The sequence below is a fragment of the Ambystoma mexicanum genome, chromosome 1p (genome assembly GCF_040938575.1).
Source record: "Ambystoma mexicanum isolate Mex_15411 chromosome 1p, UKY_AmexF1_1, whole genome shotgun sequence".
Classification (NCBI taxonomy): domain Eukaryota; kingdom Metazoa; phylum Chordata; class Amphibia; order Caudata; family Ambystomatidae; genus Ambystoma; species Ambystoma mexicanum.
The window spans coordinates 1,224,730,010-1,224,744,237 of NC_090921.1; the positions used below are offsets into that span (position 1 = coordinate 1,224,730,010).

A 14,228-nucleotide genomic window follows, 5' to 3' on the forward strand; every position below is an offset into this window, starting at 1 on the left:
GTTAAGTCCTTTGTGGGTGAGAGATAACGTCTTGAGAAGAACTCTGTCGCTAATTTTTAACCAATGGTGGCCTTTCCCGATATTGGAAATATGCGCTCTACGAGGTATGTCCAGGTCTGCTCTAAGAGCATTGTTTTGCAGTATTTGCATTTTGTTTATGATAGTTTTATTGGCGCCCGCAAAGGGCGTTACAATAGTCCAGCTTCACATTACTTGTACGTTAGCTAGTGTGATGCAGTTGGTTTTGGAGAGGTATGGTCTAGAGGCCCTGATTAATTTGCAGGTGTACGCTGTAGAGGACGCCAGGGTGTTAAGTTGTTTTTTCAGAAATAAGGTGGAATCAAGATAGAAACCTAGTGTTTTTACCTCATTTGCCACCTTAATTATATTGCCATCTATGTTGAAAGCGAGATAGTTGGGGCTAAGTTTTTTAAGGTTAGAGTCGGAGCCCAAGATCAGTATCTCTGTTTTGTCATCATTTAGGCAGAGGCCGTGGGAGGCCATCCATGCCTGAATGAGAATCTGGTTTACTAAAGCTGTGTCTTCGACAAAGTTGCCTGATAGCGGTATGAGGATCTGCGTGTCGTTTGCTTAATTAGTATAGGTTACCCCCAATCTGTCAGGTTTGTCGAAGAGTGGTTTAGTAAAGATATTGTACGTTGTCGGGGAGACACATGAGCCTTTTGGGACACCACAAGTGATGTGAATTGGGTCCGCTGCGGCTACAGGGGAGAACACTCATCGTACGGTTAGCTAGGAAGGATTGTACCCATGCAATAGCTTCACTTGAAAAATGGGTGGCAGACGCTAAGGGGTTGCATAACACTGTATGATCCACCAAGTCAAAGGCCGCCGATAGATCAAGGAGGAGGAGCATAGCTGTTTTACCTTTATCCTTCAACTCGTCAATTTGTGTCTTGAGGTCGATTAGGGCCGTTTCAGTAGCATGTAGTGATCTGAATCCAGATTGCTGCGATCCTAATAGTTTTTATGACTCCAGATAGTTTTGAATCTGGAGGTAGGCTACTCTGCCAATGATTTTAAGGAGAAATGGGACTGTGGTAATAGGCCTATAGTTAGTGGGGATAGCTGGGTCAAGGGTATGTTTTTTGAGTAGAGGCAGTACCCAAGATTCTTTGAGGTTCGTGGGTACAGTACTAGAGCTAAAGGAAGCGTTGATTAGTTTCTGGCTGGGTCCTTGATGACTTGCGCGGGGCAACTGTCACCTTGGCAGTTCGAGGGTTTAAGGGATAATATAATCTTTTCAGTTTCCGGTATGGATATGTTGGTAAACCTGAATGGTTTGCAATTGCTTTGAGTAGTTGTGCTGGGTGTATCTGTCAATAGAGTGGTATGGGTTCCAGTAGTGCTTAGGGAAGCTTTTTTTCTTAGCAATTTTGGATTGAAGGGTTATAATTTTGTTTGCTAAGGCATTTTGGATGCTGGTGCACCATAATTTGTCCTTGGGGACATTGTCTTTAGGAGCAATTGGGTTTTCCATTTCCCGGAGAATGGAGAAGAGTTCTTTAGAATTAGAATTGGCTTTACCTATGCTTTCGTGAAAAGTGTCTTAGTTTGGATTATTTCCTTCTTGTATTTTTTGGCAAAGTTGGCAAGTAGGGTTTTATTCTCAGTTGAAGGTGTGTGCCTCCAGATGGCTTAGAGTTTACGTTTTTGGATACGTAGTTCTTTGAGGTGGGGGATGAACCATGAATTGAGGTGAGATTCTCATTTACTTTTATGAAGTTTGATGGGGGCAATTATGTCCAAAGCTTTGGACAGAGTTGTTGAATGTCTCAACTAGGGTACTTCGGTTGGAATCAATAGAGCTAGCGGTGAGAGCTGGTAAGAGTAGTGGGAGAAGTTTTTCAGCTGTGATTTCTTTTTTACTTCTCGTTGGCATAGGAGGTACTATTTCACTCTTATTTGGTTTGGGAGGCTCTACGATGGCTGAGAAGCATACGAGGTGGTGGTCAGTCCAGGTTTGAGGTAGGATATTCGAGATGGTGAAGTCGCAGTTATGGTTGGCTATCCAGTCTAAGGTACGTCCTTTCATATGTGTAGGGGCCAAGATGTGTGTGCGATACCATGATCGATTAAAATTGATTGGATAGACTGGGCTGGTTTGTCCTCAGCATCATTAAATCCCAGGTTAAAGTCACCTAGTAATAGGAGATGGGTGGAATATTTGATGCTGTTTGTGAGGAGCCTGGATAGGTCTTCTTCAAAGTTACCTAGTGGGCCTGTTGGTCTGTACACTAGGAGGACCGTTAATGTGCTATTATTGGAAATGGGTATTTTAGCAGAAAGAAGTTCACACAATGTCATTGCTGGATGTGGAGTAAGTCTTGCAGCTAACTGCGTTTTGGCAATGATGGTCAGGCCATCGCCTCTGGAGTTAGGCCGATCAGCTCTTAGGATCTTGTAGTTGTCTGGTATGGCAATCACGAGTGCAGGACCTGCTGCATCGGGGAGCCAGGTTTCAGAGACAGCAAGGAGATCTAAATTGTCCATGGCAAGTAGGTCAGCAATTTCAGTGTTGTGTGCTATGAGGGACCTAGCATTAATAAGGGCTCCTGATAAGGTAGGAGTTGTTATTGTGTCTTTGATGAGTCTGGGACTTGGGTGGTTGGGTCTCCTCTGTTTGTGATGCAAGTTAATTTGTAATACAGCCACTGAAGCTAGATGTTCGGGGTTGGTGGCAGTTGGGAGTGAATGTAGGGCCTGATGGACTAGTTCTTTTGTTTTTGAGGTCGTAGAGTCGTGGCAACTTTGCTCTAAGTAGCAAGTTTCTCTCTTGCAAGTTGCAGGAAATAGAGTTGGTGAGGGCCACTATTGTGGTGATAGTTAGTATAGTCCAGACTAGGGATCAGAATGTGTATAGGAGGCAGGTCTGGATAGTGCGCATGTTGGGCGAAAAATAGCACAGTGGCACCCAAGTTTGGCAGACCCAGTTGGGACTAGAATACAATTATGCTGCCACCTGGCACTTAGGTTTCACAGTCCTAATCAGGACTAGAGTGCATATTTGCTACCGTGAGTCGCGTAGATTTGACAATCATATGGAAGAATAAAATACATATATACTACAGTGAAAATAGGCATAGGACAAGAGTGCATATATACTACAGTGAGGCATCTAGATTTGACAATCTTATTCATTTATTTAATTAGAGTAAACCTTCAGAAAAATGTACTTCGTCACTGAATAACAGACCTTTTCACTATATGAATAGTGTATGTTTTTGCTCAAACTTCAGCTGCTTAGCAAAAAATGGAATCAGTGAAAAAATATAGCATTACATCACATTAAAGGGGCCACAATTTAATAGGTTTTGCAGAATTATCTCACACCAATTCCCTGCAACATCTCTGAAAGTTACCAGGTACAGTTTTCAAATCTGTCTTTTTGCAATGTTACATGTACACAGTGTTCCAATTTATGTCAATACTAACTTAAAAACCTTAATCAGACAGTTAACAATTTTGTTATACATAGTTTATCTGATATTGTAAGGTCAATCATTAAATCAACTTTCTCAAGACGTACTTTGTGAGAGCAAAGATTTTAACATTAAAGTGTTCAACAATTTAATCAATGTTATTTAATTTGTTATGTACAAGGAATCTATTACTGAAGCAGTCACAACTGAAGAGTCACATGGACAGCGGTATACATAAGATATTGCAAACTAGTTTTTAATGGTTTCCATAGTGACATTTTTATACATGTAGATATGATTCAAGTGTAAGAGCAAATGTCAAGGTTTATACAATTTCAAAATGCTGTTTCAGCTTGGTCTGGTGGACGTCAAATCCAATTTCATGGTTTCAAGGGGAAAGAAAAGTACATAAAGGTTTTTTAAAAAAATTACATTTACATTTTCATGTTGTAATTCATATATTCCGTATGTGTGCTATACATTAAGCATTTTTTGTTCTCTTCCGTTGGAGGCCTAGGAAAAAGGAGCATAAACACGGGCAACTACAAAAACTGTCAGTTGTCACTTGGGAGCAGCTACATTTTGAGGCTCTTTATGGTCCTCGCAAGATCCAGTGTCACGAAGCAGATGTCCAGTGGTCGGAATTTGAATTGAATGTCAGTAGTGACCCATGGAAATTAACCCTGGATCATTGTTACAGCACACAAAGTCAACCACAAGAAACAGACAACACAGAAGAGGTTTCAAGCTCCCCGTTTCCCCAATACATGTGCACAAATGGTAAATATCACACAGAAATAACCGACGCATCTTCGCTACAGATTGAGGATTGGACTTGTGATGTGGGCTTCACTCATTCTAGTATTGAGAACTTATCTACCACCGTGGGATCGCAAACCACTATACTTCTGGACAATTGGCTATTAAAGGAACCAAAGTATGTTTACTGCTGCACAATTGAGATGATGAAATTATCAAATGTGATCATAACTTGCATACGAGGATGAATGGGGGGGCATTGGTGAAGTATACTCATGTAATCAAAGGCACCAACCTGAAGATCAAGGGTAGTTGTGTACACCACCCTTACTCACTTTCATAGTCTGCTCAATCTATACTTGGAAAAGCGCCTGCCTGAAATGTACTTTGGTCATCTGCTTTTACAATTTCACGGTGTTCTAACTTTGTGGGACTCTAGTTCCTTTAAAAAAACCCAGTACTAAAAGATATCAGAAGGATTTCTTGTTCCCCCGCTATTAGCCACGCATAGACAGCCAAACAGATGTCAATGGACAATGCTCGTACTGGCAAAAGGCTCTGGCTTGCTGTTGGACAGTGTGATAGTCCAGGTTTTTCTGTTAAATGCTGCACTTGCTACATCCAAGACATGGAAACCAAAGACAACAGTTATTCATTTTGTTGTGCAAGTATCTGTTGTCATAAAAATATGGTTTCATTAAATCCATTCAACGTCTGGAATGCAAATACACCTGACAGTCACTGTTCAATAGCCAAGGCCATGTGACAGCAGGTCCCAGTCAAAGCATCAGTATGATGTACGGCACATCACAAAATCAATTTCCCCAAAAAAACTACAGCTGCTGGAAAAAGGCAGCTCCAGAAAACATTTTAAATTGGTCACAGTCTATCAGCAACCATTTGATGAAGCTCAACATGGATATGTAGACATTCTGCTTGAAAAATAGCATTCATTGATGCATTGTTGTTCTAACATGCACTCTTGGAAAGAAACCTAACATTTCCACGAATGTGCACATGAACGCAGGAGCGTAAGAAAAGGTGGTTTGTTCCAGGATCAAATCATCACAAAGCACTTGAGACGAATGTGTACGATACAAAGCTTTCAAGGGACACGAGGGGACACTCCACATTCTGCCACACTGAAGATTTGGAGGTCATATGTGCCTAAAGTACAGGCCTAAAAGATTGCATTTTGGCATAGACTGTATGGAGATCAGAACAAGATTGGTTGTACTTTTACACAACAAGAACAATGGAAGTGAACAAGTAAACACTGCAGGAATTTTCGGTATGCCTCGTTACAAGGAGTTTACCAAAAGAAGCAAACAGTGGGCGGCAAAGCCAATCTTCCAGCAGATGGATTTTGAATTTGTGAAAGATCCGACATTGGATCAATTCCATGCATTTGCATGGCCAGCATATTCAGATTTTTGTTTCCAGGGCCCAATCTATGCCATGGAGCATTGCAAAAGAGGTTTGTCCTCCCAAACTTGAAGTTGTTTAAAGGTTGACTTAAAGATTCAAATCACATGTGGCTTTCTTCACAATGTTTAACAAAGCCAGTTTCAAGCTTTTGCACAGCGTTTGGAAACAGTTTTCATTGTACAATCTATGGAATAGTAAGTCACTTGAGATGCAATAGTTACTTTATTAAATTACTTTTTGTGACTAGATCAGCCTTAACATTTCTATTTTTCTTTGATTTTTTAATAAATGTCAGTCTGATTATTTCAAGTATGTGACTCAAATTAAATGTAGAAGAGACTGGTTTGCTGAAAACCAATTTACCACGAGCTACTTTTGGCTCCCCAGGCCAACTAATGAGACACTATAAACCATGTTCCCTAGTGGTAGCCCCTGGTGACCGGTTACTGCTGGATACCTAGGCACTGCATGTAATTCATGCTTATCCAATCCTAATTTCGAGCCCGGTTTGTAATTAACTCAACATTTGAAGAATCTAAGCAGAAAATGAGAGCAGCTGTTATACCATGGTTTCCAGAGCTCTGGTCCTCCAGGCTGGACTACTCTAACAGGCTCTTCTTCAATCTGCCTAAATTCTCCCTTTGCCACCCTTCAACTAATCCAGAATAGGGCAGCAAGCCTTATCCTTGGCCTCAAGCTCGGAAAAATCTCCACTGGCTCCTTGTGGCTGCGAGGATCAGCTTCAAGCCACTCTGCATCATCCAAAAGACTTTGGGAGGCCATGGACCGCACTACATCCAACTCTTTCCCTAAAAAGCACCCTCTTAGAGACCTTTGGTCATTTAGCTGCAATATTCTTTAGATCAGATGCTATGCCAAACAGACAGTGTGGGGTAGATTGCTATCCCTCTGTAATGGCCTCCCTTCCCCTCTCAGGCTTCTGCCTGATCTCCTTATGTTCTAGAAGATGCTCTCAAGACCCAACTATTCTCTTCTTCATTCCCCCACCCCCTATTAATGCCCCCCTCTGTTGCATTGACTGGCTGCCTGGTCCATTCTGAGCTCCACAGGGAACCCTTCCTCCTCACCCAGTATACACTAGCACCCGGTATTCCTGCTTCCCCCACCCCCGCAACAACCTGACAAGTCTGGCTGGGTGTGCATCCCTACCGAGCGTGGCCCACTCACCCCAGTATCCCATCATTGTTTCGAAAAAATAGTTTTGAATGCAAAAGTCTCAAAAACAAATGCATCGAAAAAAATTACTTTTGTAGGTAAAGTTTTTTTTTTTTTACTAAAATGGGTGTAAAGGGGTAAAACATAAAAACAGGTGGGACCCCCCCATATTTTTTTTAATAAAAAATACATTTTTTCAGTGCATTTTGTTGAAACTTTTGCAGTCAAAACAATCACCATAAACCCACACCCCTGGCCTCGCATCGCATGTGTTCCTCACTCGCTGCTTCCCATGGCACTTGCCCACCTGGCCTACCCTTAAAACTTGCCTAGCCCCATTGGCCCTCTTCTTCCTCTCCCCCTGCCCCTGTACTTGCATACCTCCTCTTGCCCTGCACATCCCCCCCCACCCTAGCATTTAACCTTCTGCCCGACCTACAACCTACACCTACCACCCTGCACTTCTTGTTACTGTTCTTGGACAACCCAAATGACACATGGCCTAGTAGGACCGTTATTGTGTTTTTTCTAACCTGCCACCCCCTTTTTTGGTACTTTAAACAAGCAATAAATAAAATAAATGAAGTCTAACATTGCTGGAAAATAGAAGTCATGACAAGTGGCTGCAGATTGCAATAGACCAGAGGTTTAAGGGCCACAGAGTCAACCAAAATTGAAATAACAAGCAAAGGAATACGTCTTGCCAATGTGCACAATGAACATACGCCTATGGCCTTTGCACATTTACATCTTAGTGTGGAGGGTCTAGGGCCATCCTTGAAAGAAAATCAGAATGTTGTGGTACCAGGTGCGTCAATATAGTTCAAATGGAAGCAACTATATATGGGAACACTTGAAATATTTTGTTTTCCAGTGCACACCTTGCCATTAATATGGTTCATTTTTGTGGTATGTGTTCCCAGAACGAAACTCTTGATAGGCTGTGAATGCAAGATGAATGATTGCATGATTATTTGTCCTTGAATCCACCACACTAACAATTTGGAGGACAAAATGTGCCAAATATCCACAAAGAATTTATTAGATTCACTATATTGAAAGCTTACGTAGCAAAGTTTTCTATTACTGAGATCTGTCTTTCAAAATCTGTCACATAGGGAGAATGGAAACGCAAGACAAAATGTAAGCAAAGTTTAATAATATTTATGCAATTGAGGATGGCAAGCATGCTGTATGCTACCAACGTTGAGACGTATGGATATTCAATTTGATACAAATAGACATCGTAACTTAAATTGATAGTTTAACATGAATATGTACTGTGTATATACAATTATAAATTGTGTACTGAAATATATTTTAGGATTCTCGATTTAACATAGTTCTATTATACTGATGTGCGCCTGTCATGGGTACAGTAGACAGCTTCTACAAATGTAATTGGACAATAATCAAAAACGCATGTGTTAACCATTATATGGGATGATCGCCAGACACCAATCTGTCCTTTCACGGGTTGCAGTAATAAGGACCAGCCTATAGGTTCTGAAAACATGCAGATGCGAAAGTGTTGCATTTGAAATTTAAACCACTCATTTCTTCTCTGTAATGGAACGCCATGTGCGTAAATCAGGAATTGGCGATGGAAACTTTGTGAAGAACACAAAGACTGGTATTGATCAAGAAAATCAGCATTATAAGATCACTGTTCAAAGTTAAAACAAAAAATGAGATCCATGCAATATTTGCTAGCTATAACCACTATTGGAAAAACGTAGCTCATGTTTTCGTGGAATTAAATTAGCTCTTTTCAGCATTGTCAAAATTTAAAGTACTTGCTATGCTAACTGTTTACGTTTTTGTGAAAAGAAACCAAAGTTTAGCGTCTGTTGTGGATGTGTGTGTTTATGTTCCTGGTTCTGCGTTCCAGAACGTTATGGTGATTACAGGGTACGTTTGGCTACGCTGCCCACTAACGTCATTAAAATAGGTGGAGCTGATCATTAGCGTCTAGTGATATCATTGTTAAAGGCTGATGATCTGAATTATTGCCACAAGGGCACTTGAACTTAGGGTGATGGATCAATGGATAAGATTAGCACAAGATGAGGTACCCGGCATGTCGTTTTCACATGTGTGAAAGTGAGAAAAACTTGGTTAAATTGAAGTGGAGATTTATTTTTTTAAAGGAACACACTATCAATGTATGCTTTGAAATAACGCTTCCTATCAAACTATCCCTTTAACAGGAAAGCAAATTTTGGAATAATTATTCCTTTTCACCTAGTTATTCATGCACATTAAAAGATAAGTTTACTTCTTCTAATCAGGCAGTTGTAATAGTAGATTCTTCCTGTGAGAGTATGTGCACTACTGGTCCAAGCAAATCAACTAATTTGTGCAAGCGAGTGAAAACCGGAGCACAAGGTTCTATGTGTCCGTTTCCAATTTTTTGTTGGCAGTATTTTTACACCCCATTTTATTTTTTTGGGAATATTTGCCGATTTTAGGAAGTCAAAGTGGTTGATAATCACCTTATCTGTAGGGCTACACTGGTGTTTTTGAGAACAGAGCGGGACAATCATAGCACTTTGTTGGGCATAAATTAATTTAGCCTACACAGCCATGTATGGGGGACCAAAGGCCAATTATTGTCCAAGAGGAAAGAAACCAAAAAACATTGCATCATTACACAAATTCATACAGATTACTTTGGCCATCTCGGTGGTACATGCAAGCACCACCTCTCACCCAACACTAAAACAGAGTAAAAAGCACCTCTGGATAAATCTACATCAACAAGAGATTATACCCGCTATTCAGCGCTTGCAAGAACACCAGAACAAGAACATCCAGTACCAAGCAGCTGTGCCAGCATTTGGTTTAAAATTCTGTATTCCAACTAGGGAAAAAAAATAAAGCGCACACGTTATTTGCTGAGAACAAACTACTTTTTTAATTTGCAATATGTGCTAATTTACAGTAATTGCAAACAATGTGGAGCCCCATTGGAAACCAACATGCCAATGTACAGCAATGTTGGTGCAAAACAAAGAAACCACCAGCAGACACTACCATCTGTAATAAATAAGTGACCCATATTAAATAAGAAGGCGTGCATACAAATTATAGAAGTGCAACTCTACAAAAAAACAATACGAATGAAAACAGGAGAATACGGAGAACGGGGAGCAAAACATCAGTATTTCAATTGATTCTACGAGTGATCTTTGCCTATTCAACATTGGGTCCACGATGCATGGTCTAATTTGACACTAGATAACATGAGAATCCATAATCAAACACTGCAGGTTCCAACGAGAAAATGGAGCCTCGCTGAAATTAGTTGAAGTGCTTCTTGGTGCCATGGTTTTCTCAATTGCAGTTTCCTCCATTTCTTTAACTGCACATGACTTTTCATCGGTTCCTGGTCCAAACAAGAGAATATAAACATCATTCAGAGCACTAGATTCACAGGAACATGCAGCTGGGGCTATGCTAATTAATCAATAACGCAAAGAACACGTTTCGCTAATCTGGCAGGCCAAACCAAATCACTATTTTCAAATAACGGTCCAATGAATGATTCCTACTGAAAATGAGGTGACTTCAGCACACTTTTAACCCCTCTTCTGAGCCCCCAAACTCAAGCATATGTACAAAACATCCTCCTTATGAATGCCCATATTTCAAACTAGCTCATAATGTACAAACTTAAATCCCAGTAAAACGTTACACATTCTAAAAAGATAAGCATTCATAACTCCACAATTAGAAGTCAGAAAAAGGTTTTTGTTTGGTTTTTAATCTATGTAAAACGTATATGCATAATTAGGAATTTGAATACATTTGAGGGCCATGAGGGTAGCTCATTGGCAATGCACTCATCTTGGAAACAAGGCACTGCCAAGCAGCACGGATGAAGCCGGAATCTGGCATGAAGAGAGTTATAAATAAAAAAAAACAATTTATTTTAATTGGCATATTGTACGACATTTCCACTTCTGCAAGTAGGTTTATAAACATAACGCCCTGCCCAGCAACAGGTTAAAAACGGAAGGGAGAGGAGGTATGTCTTTGTTTATTGGTACCGGGAGACTAGCAACAGAGATGGAAGGAGCGTTCCAAAACGCACTGGAAAGAGGGCACTCGTGAATTTAGGAACAAAAAAATACTAAAGCACAATCAACCGCACAGACATGTATTATTTTATTGTGTTAAAAGTTCACATATAAACAAATTACGAAAAACGAAATGCATTCAGTATTAAACCAATTATACATTTTTCCCCGTTATAACTATTACTATTCAGAGGCAAATTCCTAACATTCCTAAAAATTTATAAGATTAAAACAAAAATAGGAAACACATTCTACACATTAAACAGGGCTCAACGGAAAGTCCACAGCTAATCATTAATATAGGGTACTATCCACACTCTCCTCCCAGACTTCTTTGGTTCCAGTGGGTTGCCCCAACTTTGGTTACAGCTCTCTGGGCACAAACCAGAGATCTCAAACTCACGCACCCCTCTAACCTTGCTCCGATTTTATTAGTAGCACTGAGACCTCAACCTGGAATCTCCAACTTAAACACACACCAAACTATAACAAACTTCAGACAGAAAAGCTATTTAACCAAAACAGCTCCCCTTGAACATCCTGCAAACCTTCAGCAACATGCATATAGAACCCAACATAGTGTTGCACCATTTTTGCAACAAGATGTCAGAATATAATGCAAAGTCTCAATAACTGCCACTCTTACTAAGCAGACAACCCTGTTGCTCGTTATGGAGGTTCAGCCATGCTCCTTTAACCACCATGACCGGAGTTTATTGAACCACATCTGCATAAAGGTCTGCCTCGCTGCCAGACTTTGTAGATGTATTTTTGGGCATTTAAATATAGAATGAATAACTTTGCATATGTAGACAATGAGGATAACCTTGCTATATGATCATGGGCACAAGACCAGTCCCATTTTCAGGCTTTGGTTTTTAAATGCTACCAGCAGTGCTCCCATACCATCTGACCAGTCCGAGGACCAGGCTAGTTGTGAAAAAAATTCCTCATTCTTTGCCTTGAAGTTTGAAAGGGATCTGCTAGTATCTCTAATCAATTCCAGATTGAGGAGGCCCAAGCGATGAACCATTACACATTTTTATAAAAAGGTTCCCTCTATTTTTATGGATTGTACGCAACTTGATATTTCTGGCCTATATTGGAGTGGCATCAGCCAACCCCATGATATGGCACCAAATATGGCCCTCAAAATGATTGGCCCATTGATCTTAATCATTATATGAAACTTACAGTGAATAAGAGATGCTCATTAATAGTTTCACGATAGAGACTCACTATACCCATCAAACTAAACCCAGCAGGGGAATTGACATTTCTTGATTGCAAACATTATATAATTAGATTTAGCATATCGCTTTTTTATGGGTCAATATTTTGTTACGGTGCAATTCGATTCCGTACCCAACATAACAGCACTGGGAAACGCTATAAACTCCCAGTTTGAGTAACAATGCCTTGATGATCTTTTTTGACCTAGACAAATCGAATGAATTTTGATTTTTCTAGGCTAACCAACAACGTATTTTGTTTTGAGTATTCAATCACTTAGTTCGCATTTCTACATAGCCATCGAAAATGTCCAGGTCATCAGCATATGCCAGATATAGAACTTTTAGGTTACACAGTTTAGGAGGAAAGATCTGAGTTTGATGTAGTACAGGGGCCAACATGCACCCCTCCTTGATGCCTCTGTCAATATCAATTGGAGCAGATAGTAGTTGACCCCTACTATTCAGCTTCACCCATGCAAAATTATTTTCATGCAAAAGTTGACCGGTGACTAGTAGGTCCTCTGGGATGTTTAGCTTCTTTAGTTTCGCCCAAAGGAGTGGTCAACTAATAGCATGAAACGTAGATGCAAATCGTACATAAGTGGAACATCCCCTTGACCACAAGCCTGGTTAATCAAATACATTTTAATTGGCTGCCAAACCATTAATGAATCCCATCTGAAATGGGCTCAGAATTGCGCTTTCATCACACTATGACTCAATCTTTTGGCAAAGATGTTACTCTGGCCATAGTGATATTATCCTATAGTTTGCCGGACTGTTAGCCTTACCCCGCTTAAAAATAGGGATAAAATAGGATTCCTTACAAGAATCTGGAATTTGGCCAGCCTCAATATGCGTAAAGAGGATTGCAAGTATATCAGCCCACAGGACTGTATTTGCACTCATATTGATGATGCAAACACTATCGGGACCTAGTGGATTGGATTTATTTAGCTTACCTACAATAATCGACTAGGGTGTCCGTATCAAAGGCCAGATTTAAGGAACTATGGCTCAACCACGGTTGGGGAATTTACAGCAGCAAATTTAGCAGATAGAAAGGTTTCCCAACCTTTGTTGGGTAATGAATTTGCCATTAACACTTCAGACGTGCCATTGCACTTAAAAAGCTGCCACAAGGATGTCGGTCTACGAATAGCAATCGTACAGAACCCTCCAGGCTGATGTTATACTCTGTGACACTCCTAGTTAATTCTTCTGGCTCCCAAAGAAATAGGCAATTGTCGACTTCGCTGTTGCATTGCGCCTCATCCTGCCTGCTGGAACACTGCATACTGATACACCATTAAACGTTTTAACCCCAAGGCAAAGCCACAGGGTAGCCCGATATTTGAGCATTTAGATGCATTTGGAGCCATCATTACTTCCTTAATATATCACTGACAGAGTAATCTATGCAAGGCGAATTAAAATCCCCACCCTAATACAATCCAATACCTTTAGATTCATTGCGTCAGAGAAGATACATTTATTAATCTCCATTTGGATAGTTTCCATGTATAGACACCTGGGTGGATCACTAAGATTTAACACCAAAATATGATAGCCGTTGTATAACACAACGTCAACCAGTAGAACATTTGGATTAGAGTTGGAGATTACCGTCGCCCTAGTCCCAAGTAATTTGGAGCAAAGGGAAAGAAGAGCCCCATATGGACATCCCTTGGCACCTTTACTAGCTAGTTTTGCAAAACACCTATCCTTCAAACATTACTTTACCCATTAGCCAGGTTTCGTGGAACAAAAAGTCAAAATCATTCAATAAACTGAGCCACCTTCTCAAAATAAATGAGTGCCCCCCCCCCCGTATTGATATTGATGTGTGGTTTTAGGAATGTTCTTTAGGGCCAGAAAGGAAGGATAGAAGTAATTTCCAATACGAGTTGGCTGGAACCACTGCTGAAAACCTAGAAACCACAAGTTTTGGGGGCAGGATTCACCTTATACTTCAAGTCTGCTGGTAAAGGCTGCATGGGCCCTCGTTCATCTGATGGATTTGTGCTCTAGCACCTTGAAGCAGCTTTTGTCCCTATGTAAATACAATAAAAAGGAACTCAAACCAAGTAATCAGACAGACTCCA

General features: G+C 40.5%; 1 protein-coding gene across 3 annotated transcripts in view; it reads right to left on the reverse strand.

Moving 5' to 3' along the window:
* LOC138452228 (uncharacterized) overlaps positions 1-14,228 on the reverse strand; it is a 404,096-nt gene that overhangs the window by 249,008 nt on the left and 140,860 nt on the right. For 2 of the 3 annotated variants that reach the window (XM_069604957.1, XM_069604958.1), the window contains exon 3: positions 7,223-10,194. The exons of the other annotated variant lie outside the window; for it this stretch is intronic. The gene's annotated coding sequence lies outside the window, so the exon portion shown is untranslated. Of the gene's footprint in view, positions 1-7,222; positions 10,195-14,228 lie in introns of those variants that run through there. 3 annotated transcript variants of the gene reach the window in all.